The following is a 12,166-nucleotide window of genomic DNA, read 5'->3' as shown; positions in this document are numbered from 1 at the left end:
GGATGGTTCTAGTCTTTCACCCTTTAATCCATAATCCTTTATCTGTCTGAACAAGAGAAGAAGCAAGCAGGAGTGAAACTCAAGTACTAGAATTTAGCCGAAGGTCCTTTTTAATTATTCCCGTTTTTAAGTTTTCAAGCCAGTATTGGTCTCTATCAACACAATAACAGAAAATTTACTGAATTTTCATGTCATTTGTCCTATATGACATTAGATGTATCAAAGGGTTGCTTTCTGACAAGATACATTTTAAAATTAGTTAAAAATAATATTACACATTTAATTTAAAAGCATCATTATGGTAGGGGACAGATATACTATTAGGATAGCCTTTGAGTTCAGACAACACTGAAAACTAATGAGGTGATACACTTGTAAAGAGTTTTGAATTCTTCTGCGAAAGTCAGCTTTAATACATTGGTATGCTTGTTACACATTTCACAAAAGTGAAATGTGTTTTTTATACTTTATTTTTTTCCAGCCACTGTTTTAGTGTTTTCTCAGAAATTTGAGTTCTTTATAGGTTAGTCTCATAAGTTAAAATTGTTGTAATTAAGAAAACCCCTTCTTTTGAAATTGAGATTCTTACCAAAGCAAAGATGGTCTGGAATGGTTTTAAGTGAGAATTGAGCCCTTGTTGAAATGTGGAGATTTTCTGTTATCCTAGTGCTGGTGATAAATTCAATACTACCATGTATGTGTTTTGAAGCTAGCCAGTTAGGATATGTTTAATTATCAGTAGACTTAAACAAATGTATTTTACATTGTCGTTGAACTTTGGACATTAGGACTTTGGAAGGTGGAAAATTCCAAATGTAAGTGAAAGACTTCTGTTACTGGGCTTTATAAGAAGTAATCAGTCCTATCTCAAAGTACCTGGTAATGCTTATTGAGCTGGTGAGGTTTATGAGGTGTAAATTAGATAGGTTATCTCCCCTGCCTCCAGGGACATTTGAGATAGAAAGCAAGAGTAACATAAATTAGATACTCAGCCGGAGAAGGATATTTGTTGAACTTGTCCTCTGAATTTGTGTTGAACTTGTCCTCCGACTGTGGACTTGCTTTTCATGCTTTAAAAAGTGGTGGTTGCCTTTTTCTTTAAAAAAACAAAAAAACCCCTGAAGTCTTAATGTCTTATAGTCGAACAAAACTTAGATTCATTTGTTTTATGTTCTGTTTTCCAAACTCAAAATGAGGAATGAAAGAGTCCAAGTTTCTCTGCAGTTGGTCTGCCCTGGCCTTTGTTCTAGCTTAGTGTGGACACTAACCAGAAACTTGGGCTGCACTTTTGTTGTATATTCATTCACCCCAACATTACTGTCTATGCATTTGCTTTCTTCTTTTTGTTCCTGGGCAGAAGTTGCTGTGAAGATGGAAATGGTTTCTTTGGTGGTCTTCCTAGAATGCCAATGAAAGTGTGAAAGAGGGGATTGGATGCAGATGTTTGGAGGGCAACTGAGTTATGCATTTTTCTAATATAAAATTGCTATTAAAAAGTGCTTAATTTGACTTGTGAAAACAATGTTGCCTTGTCAGTTTCTTCCTTTTGGGGTACATTTTGTGAGAGATACTTTGTGTATCATTTAAAAAAATTTTTTTTTTAATGTTTCCATGGCAATAATCACCTCCTTGCTGAGGGTTGAGCCCAAGGTTTTGCACATCCCTAGCTCTGTCTCGTCTCTATTTGTTTATTTATTTATTACTTACTTTTATTGTGGTGGGTGGGGGTACATTGTGGTATTTACAAAAGTTCTTAAAATATGTCATACTTGAATCCACGCCCTCCTCCATTCTCCTTTATTGTCTCATCATTTCTAATGACTGTGTAGTATACCATCATTCACTTACCTAATCTGTTTTTCCCTTTTCACAGTTTTTATATTAGATCACATTCTGAGAAGACTGATCATGTACATACATTTTGGGGCTATGTCTTTGCTTTCTTGGCTAGGAAACTCACAAGATTAGAATTGCTAAGTCAAGGGGCAGGTATATGTTTAGGGTTTTTGTTGTTGGTTTGTTTAATGCATAATGCCAGTCTTCCCCTTCCTGTCTGCCCCCTGGGTTGTTACCAGTTCACACTCTAAATTGGCCTTTGAGGAGCAGAGGCAGCTCTTCAGGCAGTGTTTGCATACTCACAAATCTTTTGTGTGTCCATTTCTGCTGTGCTCAAGTCAAAGTTAAGTGACCCTGAATGTAGTCTATTTGATTTGACTTTCTTGGGTTAATGTGGGCTGGGGTCTACTGATGTTGAGGCTCATGTGGCAGGTCTTTGGGAGTTCTCCCCACAGTCTCTCTGCCAGAGGTCTGCATCATGCTGCTGTCCTGTTGCTCAATAGAGAAACCCGGTTCCTGGGACTGCAAGTCCAGAGCCCATACTGTTCTTCAGCTGCGAACAGGGCTCCAGTGTTCAGCCTCTGGTCTCATATTCAGGGCTGCGTGTTTTACCAGGCTGGGCTCATTTGCTGGATTGGCCTTTTGGCACTGAAAATAAACACTTATTTTAAATTTGGGACAGAAGGAATCCTTTTTTTTTTTTTCTTTTACACTTTTATTAGAATTTCAACTTATTTTTTCTATGAAGAAATTATAAATGTTTGAGGGGACGGATGTTTAACGTGATTTAAACGTTAGTATATATATGTATTGAAGCATTACATGTTAGCCTATCAATATGTACAATTTTTATGTAACCATTTAAGATAAATTTAAAAAGGAGTGCTGTCTTATTTTAATTTTGAGAAAGATCTTAAAAAGACAGTGGCCTGTGTGCTTTAAAAAGTCATTTTAAAGTGATGGGAATGGGCCTGTACTAAAACTTTAATTTGGGGGAGTTACATGGCTGGCTTCCTGGCAAAGAAACAGTCTAAGCTTGCCCGTAGTTCTGTGAAGACAGATTCCTGTCCTTGAAGTTGGCATCAGCTTCAAGCCCAGCATGGTGCTGGTGGCTGCTCAACAGATAGAATAAGTGGCGTGTATTAGGTGCTCAGTTACTGTTTCCTACATGAGCTGAAGTTGAAACGTGTTTCAGAGAATGAGCAATCCAGCTGCTGTTAAGGTTTGTGTAGAGAGAGGTAAAAGGGAAGAGTGAAGTTGGCTGAAGCATGTGGAAGGCTAGGGAATTTGAGCTCTAGTCTCTAGTCAGTGAGGGAGGTTTTGCAGCAGGGCACTGATGTGATTAAGTTGGAGGGCTTTTATTTTTTGGTTTGTTTATTTATTTATTTATTTTTTGTAGTACAAGGGATTTTACCCAGATCTTGAGTACTTTAGACAAGCATTCTTACCATTTGAGGTATCACGCCCCCAAGCCAAGTTGGAGGGTTTTTTTGTTGTTGTTGCTGTTGTTTGAGACATTGTCTTCTATGTAGCCCAGGCTGGCCTAGAACTTGAGAGCTTTTTGCCTCAGCCTCCAACTTGGAGATTTTAGTCATTTGTTGGGTTCTGGTAAGTAGGCTATATTGGAAGGGAAGGTTAAAGGCAAGGACATAACAATTCTTTTTTTTTTTTCCTAATTTCAGTAGTTTGCATCTGATTTCTTTACATTATTCTACATGATGGCAAAGGAAACCTCCAAACCAGTTAGTACTAATTAGTTGTCATGAATCTATATAGTGAAAGAATACATCAAAGACGTAAGATGAAATGTTACCATAGGCATCAATATTAGTAACTATAAGCCTTCTCTAAAGAAATATAGAGCAGTTGATACTCTATAAAATATCTTCAAGCAACTTTGAGACTTCCATTTGCTAGTCCTATGCTTAATTAAATAAGGTTGGTGGCAGTATTTTAAATATTGAGGACACCAGAATTCTGTCCTAAGATGGACTACTTCCCACTGCCATTGGCTGTCTTTATTCTTAAAGTTGCCACAGAACGCCAGGAAGATTTAGGGGCCCAGGGAAAGCTGGGGTCTAACATTCAATCTACCTGCAGTTTAGAGTCCTTGCTCCACTTGATGCCAGTTGTGAGTTAACTTCCTTCAGTGTACAATGGGGATAAGAAATAGCTACCACATGAGATTGCTTTGGGATCAAATGAAATAGTAAGATACAAAGCAAATACCTTGTGCTTGTTACAGAGTAAATCCTCAGTAAATATTGGTCCTAAAAAAGACTGTTGGTTCATATAATGATGATATGGATGCTCACCTCAGAAGTGAACCCAAGAGTCTGAAATGGGCCTGCCCCCGCTCCAAGAATAAAAGCTCCAGGTAACTAGATTTCTTTTGCAATCATGTTCAGATCATAAACCTATAAAGAGGAAAAAATTATTTAAATCATAACTCATACAGATTTCCTGATTTACATTTTATAACTGAGTCCATTAGCACTTGCCTGCCACATAATAAAGAGGAATAAACCACCTTCTACAATCTTCATGGAATGTGAAGCATAAATGCACACTTACTTTTTTTTTGTTTACCAGAGGCATTAAGTAAGGCACACCTCCTACTTCTGCAATTCTAGTTTTCCCACAGATGCCTAAAAAACACAAGCCATCTTACAAACACACAAACATACAATTCAAGTATAAAATGCCAAAAACGGTAATTTATTAAAATTAACTTCTCCATTCTCATACAGTTTTACAAATAGCAGGGGTTGGAAGATGTGTAAGTAGCTAGTACTCCTGTGCTATTTTATTTATTTATTTATTTTGAGGTGCAAAGTGACAGAGTGTTATTAGGAAAGGAAGGAAAGTAGAAGAAAGAACAGAGACTCCTGCGTGGGGCGGGGGGGGGGGGGAGGCCTAGAGAAAAGCAGTCAAGCCCAAAGTCAATTTATTACTGTTATTTTTTTGTGTGTGTGGTACTGGGGTTTGAACTCAAGGCCTTGAGTTTGCTAGGCAGGCACTCTACCACTTGAGCCACTCTACCAGCCTCTTCTGTCCTATTTTAACTGTGTTCCCAATATCATCATATGGAAGCATGGCTTGACATAACTGACCTATAGGGCAACTAATAGGGCCAAAGTTTGGTTTGGGTAAGGTTTCTAGAATTAATCTATAATGCCTTACTCCCTTAAAAATCTATTTTGTCTGGGGGTGTGTGCTTGTTTCTTATTTTGGCTAAATTTGTTTTTAAATTTAAATCGTTTTATTCTTGTAGAATATATGTTCTTTAGATCCACATTGGGAAATTCTCTCCTAAATTGTTTATTCCCAAGATTGTTATGCAAATGACAACTAATAACAGATAAGTTTACAGGCCAGGAGCTTTCTACTTGTTTTTTTTCTTTTTGGTGCTGGGGATTCCTGACCCCAAGCCTTGAGTCTACTGAGAACAAATTCTACCACTGAATTACACCTCCAGTCCTCTGCTTACATTTTTAATTATTATCATAATACAGCTAGAGACGAGTTGGGCAAAGGAACTTTTTAAAAGTGTAAGGTGGCAAATAATTATCATTTGTTTGAGAAAAAGTAGTCTTGCCAGTTTTATGCTAACATATTACACAGCAAAGTACATTTAATTGCTCTATTTCTTCAGCTATGCAGATAGGTACATAAAAGTCTTATAGGTCCCTTTTGTAACTGGGTATTTAGAAAATGTTTTCCATGGAATCAGCAGAAATGCATAGACAAGACTTTCATTAAGTGACAGTGATGCTGAAGTGTAGAGAAACCGTTAGGGGATTCTTTTAGCAGTGCAGAGAAATAATACCTAACCATGATGACTGTAGAGATAAGAAGAGGAAATTACAGGTGGAGATATCCTACAGGCAGCCAGAAATACTGATTTATAACTAAGAAAAAGAGATCTATTACACATATGATTTAAAAATGATTTTCTCCAGGTAATGACTGAAACCACAAGATAGATGGAAACCACAAGATAGATGGAAAAACCTGAAGAAAACAATACTATTCCAAATAATTTCAAGGTGCTAAGAGAAATTGCTATCAGATACACAAACTTTCTAGAACGCAAACATGTAATTATAGAATGTTTAAGCTGCAAACACCCAAGAAGGACAGTCACCTGAAATCCCCTAGTTTTAATCTATCTGAGGGTAAGCTACATTAAGCAGCTTACTCAGGGTAATGAAATTTGTATGTGTCAGAACAGAACTAGGCTCCAGGAATTCTATGGCAAATAACCTTTAAATAAAAGATGTCAATTTCATAGTAAGAGAATAATGCGTTTACCTCCAAACTCATCATAGTAAGGTAATGGGAGAAGATTAGACTTCTGAAACAGATAGACCTGCATTAAATCCTATGATTCACATTGAGTCTTCTCAGCCCTCACAGCTCTCATCTATAAAATGGAGTTAGTATTTTATCTTGCAGTATCACTGTAAAAACTAAGCCATCATATATAGTTATCTATAACACTGACTATTTTACTCAACCAATGTTATTTTCCTTCCCTTCTCACTTCAAACAGTGGATGGTAACGTGGCAAATTTGTTAAAGGGTTAGAAGTATTTAATAGATGAATCAAATATAGCCAGTATTGAATAAATAAAACTAAAAAGTAAAGTTAGTTTCCATAAAAGTCACTTGAACAATTAAAAACAAAACTTTCATGTGGTATCAAGATTGTAGCCCATTAAGTATCTATTATGCAGCCAGTGAAAGTTTTGAAAGTACATAAAACACAATCTTTTCTCACATGGGTATAAAATTAAATTTCCAACATCTAAAAGCAATAAGCACAGAAATTAGTCAAAATATAGCCTAAAAGTTGTAACAATATAGTTTTTTTATAGATAAAAATAACACTGGCTTTAGAAAAAGATTATGATTGAAAACCAAAAGCATGTAAAAACACAACAAACAAGAAACAAAAACCTGCTTACCTTTTACAGGAAAGGTAAATGGTTCTTTAGTCAAATCAGGGCCATCAACTACAGAGACCTACACATCAGCAAAGTTATCTTTTAGCCCCTTTTGCATAACTAATAAAGACATAAAAAAGGATTATTTAACATTAGGTAAAAATGTGGCCACCATATACCAAGTATTCCTTTAAATTTTCTATGTGTCACACTGTTAGCCTAAATTTATGTAATAAAAAAAGGGGAAAAAATTTTTTTGTGTGTGGTACTGGGGTTTGAACTCAGGGCCTATACCTTTGAGTCACTCCAACAGCCTTTTTTTGTGATGGTTTTTTTTGGGATACGGTCTCTAGAACTATTGGCCTCAGCTGGCTTCGAACCAAGATCCTCCTAATCTCTGCTTCTTAAATAGCTAGGATTACAGAGCCACTGGCACCCGGCTCTTTTCTTGTTTTGATGGTGTTGGAGAGGGAACCTAAGGCCTTAGCCATGTGCTTCAGCACATGTGCTATCACTGACCTACAGCCCCAGAAATGGTTTTATTAATGAATATAATTAGACTTTGGTATAATTAGAAGATACACTAAAGCACATAAATATTTTATCCACAGTGATTACCAACCACTGAAGATAAACAGACTGCACACCTGTGAGGGCTTTCTTTGGGGGAAGGGATTCTAAAAACCTATTGAAATGTAAATATTTAAGTTTTTTAAAAAGTAAGGATTCACATGCCACAACTTCAATGAAGGTTACAGACAAATGCTGAACTAAAGTAACCAGACATAAGCTGGGCATAGGTGGCTCACACCTGGGAGCTACTTGGGAGTCTGAGATCAAGAGAATCATGGTTGGAGGCCAGCCAAGGCAAATAGTTTGAAAGACTCTATCTCCAAAACAACCAGAGCAAAATGGACTGGTGGTGTGGTTCAAGCTGTAGAGTGCCCTGAGTTCAAATCCCAATACTACACACACACATACAAAAGCGAGAGAGAGAGAGACAGAGACAGAGAGAGAGAGAGAGAAAGAAGAGAGAGAGAAAGACACTGAAAGAAAAGATCCCTAGCTGTATTGTAAGGGAAAACAAATGACTGGTAGGTCAAAAAATACTAGCAAGATGGATTATTTACTAGCTACTACTCAATTAGGAAACAAAACAGGAAGCTTGTAAGAGGAAAGCAACAACAAAACAAAAAATGAGTATATTTCTTGACTTCATTCTTATTAGGAGAACAGAGAACTGATTAACTATTTGGGAAAATACACTCTTGAGAAATAAGGGAGAGTTCTACATAAAGCTTAAAAGGCTGTCAGGTAAATGTCAGAATTCTAACAGACTCTACAGTTTTGGATTAGTAGTATTCCTGGCTTAATTTTATGTCCCCATTTTTCCTTTGCTCATCCATCTCCCCTCCTAAATGATCTTGGGAAGCTGCTTTAAATTGTTTAATAAGGTAAAATACATAAAACACACAGAGAGGAATCTAAGCAGAGTACTGGCTGTCTCTCAAATCAGAAGGAGGGGACTGGAGGATGTCTCTCCGTAAGCTCTAAGCCCTGAGTTCATTCAAACTCCAGGACACCAGGAAAAAGAAGCATGCTTGGGAACGTGATTAAAACACAATAGGAGATTATGTATCTGCAGAATATTGTAACTGGCAAAAAGTTATTGCAAAATTCTGCAACTCTTTGGGCATTATACTTACTTAAACCTCGGAGTACTATAGTCATTTTCATTGTAAAAGTTGGTATCATCAAGAATCTATAAATGGTGAGTTTAGCTTTTTTAAAGGGACAGAATTTTGAACTTTCCCATCCCCCTAAAACACAACCCCAGAAATTGAACTTTCTCAATAAAATCAGTACAGAACAGATAATTAAATGGAAAACTCCGTATCAAAAGTACCATTCCAATAAGTAAAATACAGGTAAAGATAAGTAGTAGGCTACATATATATGTTACAATTTTTTAATTTTTTTCTTGGACTACTTCTTAGAAATGCAGTTAGTATTGTTTTTACCTTCAGCAAGCTCCTCTAGACTTGGCATATGAAAAGAAAATTCAGTACAAGCCATTTTTCTTTCTTCTTCAGGTGTGAGATTGTACAAATAAAGCTATTGCTGGAAAATGATCACAAAAGCTCACAGTGCACCAAGCTTGATCAGTCACTGCTCTGGAAATGAGCATTTAAGAGTTCAGTTACCCAAAGAGAGCAAAGGGCATTTAGACTCTTCTATCCTCACAGAGTCTAGTTACACAACAAGGGAAACCATAGATGCTAGCATTCAGTGTTCCAAATGAGCAACAGACAAGTGACCTCTCTTAATACTACTGTTTTCCTTTTTGTAGTGCTGGGATAGAACCCAGGGTTTCATGAACACTAGGCAAACACTCTACCACTGAGCTATACTTCTAGCCCAATACTGTTATTTTAAAGGATTAATATTTAAAATAAACTGACAAGAGAAAATGCCAAAGGAGAAATAAAAAAGAAAGCACTTACGATTCATTTCTTTGGTCATTTACCTTGATAGAACCTGCAAGTTTCTAATGTATGACCTAAGGAAAATGAGTCAGTCTTTTTTTTTTTTTTTTGGCAGTACTGGAGTTTGAACTCAGGGCCTCATGCTTGCAAGGCAGGCACTCTACTACTTGAGCCACTTCACCAACCCAGGAAAATGGGTCGTGAAACAAAAAGTACTTACTAAGGATTATGAATAAATGTTTAAATGGTTGTAGCAAAAGTATGTATGTTTTAACATATATGAAATGTATAGCTACATATATATAAAACAAGATATATAAGAATTTCTATAATAATTTGTGTATCTTATCTACATTTGACTTTTAAACTAAAAATTAACTTTCTTAAACTATTATTTTTACAAAAGAAATTTTAAGTTACCAATAAAAATGTAAACCTATGGCACAATTAGCTTCTGAAATTCAAATTTTTACTTTAAGTTACAAATAAATATACTTTCATAGCAAGCAGATTTAATACTCAATTTTTCTGATAATATAACCAATTTGTTATCTTACACTAAGATAGTAAATAGGTATACATACATAAAGATTATAGCAAATAGGTATACATATGTAGAGATTAAGACTTACCTGAAGTGTTCAAGTGATGAGGTATATAAGCACAGTAAAATAAATAAAATGAAACAGGGAGAAGAAAAAAAAAAAAAAAGAGGTGGGTGGAGGAATTTCACTCCAGACCAATCACAACAGGAAACAAGGCTCACAGACAACTCTTAAGGGCATTTGTTTCTAAGAGCAATGCTGGAACATGAGCCAAAATTGTTAATAGAACACCTCACTAATCTGAGCAGTCTCAGTTTTATCACGCTTCCTCAGCAAATGTGGTCCCTCACAATCACTTGAAATAGTCTTGCAAACTTTTTTTAAATCTTCCAGACTCATAGGTTCTTAGAAACTGGATTTCTACTTTTGATGACATTTCCAGTGTATCATCCATAAATTTGCTATGGCATACATTAATGACTTGATATTTAACATTGTTTTGTTTTGTTTTGGTAAGAGACAGATCTCCCTATGTTGCCCAGGTAGCAGGAACTCCTGGACTCAAGGCATCCTTCTATCTCCTTAGCCTCCAGGGAAGCTGAGACAAGTGACCTTTACTTTAGCACTTTACCAACCACTAGTTTTTATTGTCCTTTTGTTATTTAATATGCATAAGCTGAGGTGGGCATAGTGCATTCCTATAATCTAATCTACTCAGGAGGCAAAGATCAGGACTATTGCAGTTTGAGGCTAACCCAAGGAAAAAGTTAGTGAGACCGCCTCTCAACAAACAACATGGGCATGGTGGCACAGACCTGTAAAGAAACACTGGCAGGAGGACTGCTGGTCCAAGGCTAGCCCTAGGCAAAATCCCTAGACCCTATCTGAAAAATAATTAAAGCAAAACTCTGAGAGTGTGGTTCAAGTGGTAGAGTATCTGCCTAGCAAGTGCAAGACCCTGAGTTCAAACCTCAGAACCAACAAAAAACAAATAAATAAATAATAATCTGTCTTCCAAATTAAATATAAATAATTATTGATTATGGACCCCAAGTGCTATATAATCATACTTCAATTACCTTAAATACATTTTTGAGTTGAATAATTTAAAATTGTTTTTAAGAGTAAGACATTTTCATTTTCTTTTGAAATACTTTCAGATTGACATATTACAAATAATTCCTATAAAGCTGCTGGAGTGACTCAAGTGGTAGAGCACTGCCTAGCAAGCCTTAAGGACCTGAATTCAAATCCTAATACCACAGAAAAAAATTCCTGCATACTTTTAACTCAGATTTCCCAAATGTTAACATTTTATTACATTATTTATGAGGCAACCAGCAGGTACTTACTTATTTATGAACATGTCAAAGTCTACACTCTATACAATGAATAGTATATTCATTTAGTGTCTTTTTTTTGGAGACAGGGTCTTGCTACCTAGCAGAGACTAATACCTCCCCCAACCAGTGCTGGGATTATAGGCATGACACCATGCCTGGTTTTAGTATATTTATCCATAATGAGGTTAATAAAAAGCACTTTAGAGCTGGGCCCTGGTGGCTCACACCTGTAATCCTAGCTACCCAGGAAGCAGAGATCAGAAGAATCACAGTTTGAAGTCAACCCTGTGTAAACTGTTTGTGAGACCCTATCTCAAAAAAACCCATCACAAAAACATGTTGGTGGAGTGGCTCAAGGTGAATGCCCTGAGTTCAAACCCCAGCACTGCAAAAAAAGAAAAAAAAAAGGTACTTTATGTATTTATGCTTACTGTAGAAATAAGAACTAATATAAAATCCTTTATTATCTCTAAAAGGTCAGTCAGTTTGCTTGTTTTATTTCCACTCCAAACAGAAACACAGTTCAACCCTGGGAGGTTACAGCCTGAATAACTGGATTAGAAATGCAGAACTTCAGGTAGGCCAATGGCAAACAGGGCAGGGTGGTAGTACAGGTATAGCACTCTTGAGTATAACTGTGATTATGTTTGCTTTGCTTGTTCCCCCTAGACTGTGATCTCTTATCAGTCTTCCATGTACCTAGCATGCAATGGGTACTAGTTCAGTCTCTTTGTCTACTTATATTTTTACTTTTTTATTTTTAGGCAATACTTGAGTTTGATCTCAAGGCCTTGTGCTTGCTAGGCAGGTGCTCTACCACTTAAGGCCATGCCCCCAGTTTGTGCTTTTTCAGATACAGTCTTCTAATTTTGTCCTGACTGGCCTCAAATCACAATCTGCTTGATCCCTGCCTCCTGAATAGCTGGGTTTATAGGTATAAGCCACTGTGCCTGGCTCTCAATTATTTATTAAATGTTCACGATCTACCAGACTTGTAAGGCTCTAAG

General features: G+C 36.5%; 2 protein-coding genes across 37 annotated transcripts in view; one reads left to right on the top strand and one right to left on the bottom strand.

Moving 5' to 3' along the window:
* LOC109676524 (TATA box-binding protein-associated factor RNA polymerase I subunit D-like) overlaps nucleotides 1-12,166 on the top strand; it is a 62,814-nt gene that overhangs the window by 23,490 nt on the left and 27,158 nt on the right. The window lies entirely within an intron of this gene.
* LOC109676523 (centrosomal protein of 295 kDa-like) overlaps nucleotides 2,140-12,166 on the bottom strand; it is a 32,515-nt gene continuing 22,488 nt past the window's right edge. Inside the window, exons 8-14 of the mRNA XM_074056438.1 lie at nucleotides 9,313-9,903; nucleotides 8,807-8,959; nucleotides 6,807-6,905; nucleotides 4,411-4,484; nucleotides 4,152-4,253; nucleotides 3,285-3,453; nucleotides 2,140-2,484 (exon numbers count right to left, since the gene is read on the bottom strand). The gene's annotated coding sequence lies outside the window, so the exon portion shown is untranslated. The remainder of the gene's footprint in view (nucleotides 2,485-3,284; nucleotides 3,454-4,151; nucleotides 4,254-4,410; nucleotides 4,485-6,806; nucleotides 6,906-8,806; nucleotides 8,960-9,312; nucleotides 9,904-12,166) is intronic.

This window comes from Castor canadensis, chromosome 15, assembly GCF_047511655.1.
Source record: "Castor canadensis chromosome 15, mCasCan1.hap1v2, whole genome shotgun sequence".
NCBI lineage: Eukaryota > Metazoa > Chordata > Mammalia > Rodentia > Castoridae > Castor > Castor canadensis.
Note: the sequence above shows the minus strand (reverse complement) of the source record. Positions and strands in the feature narration are given on the sequence as shown.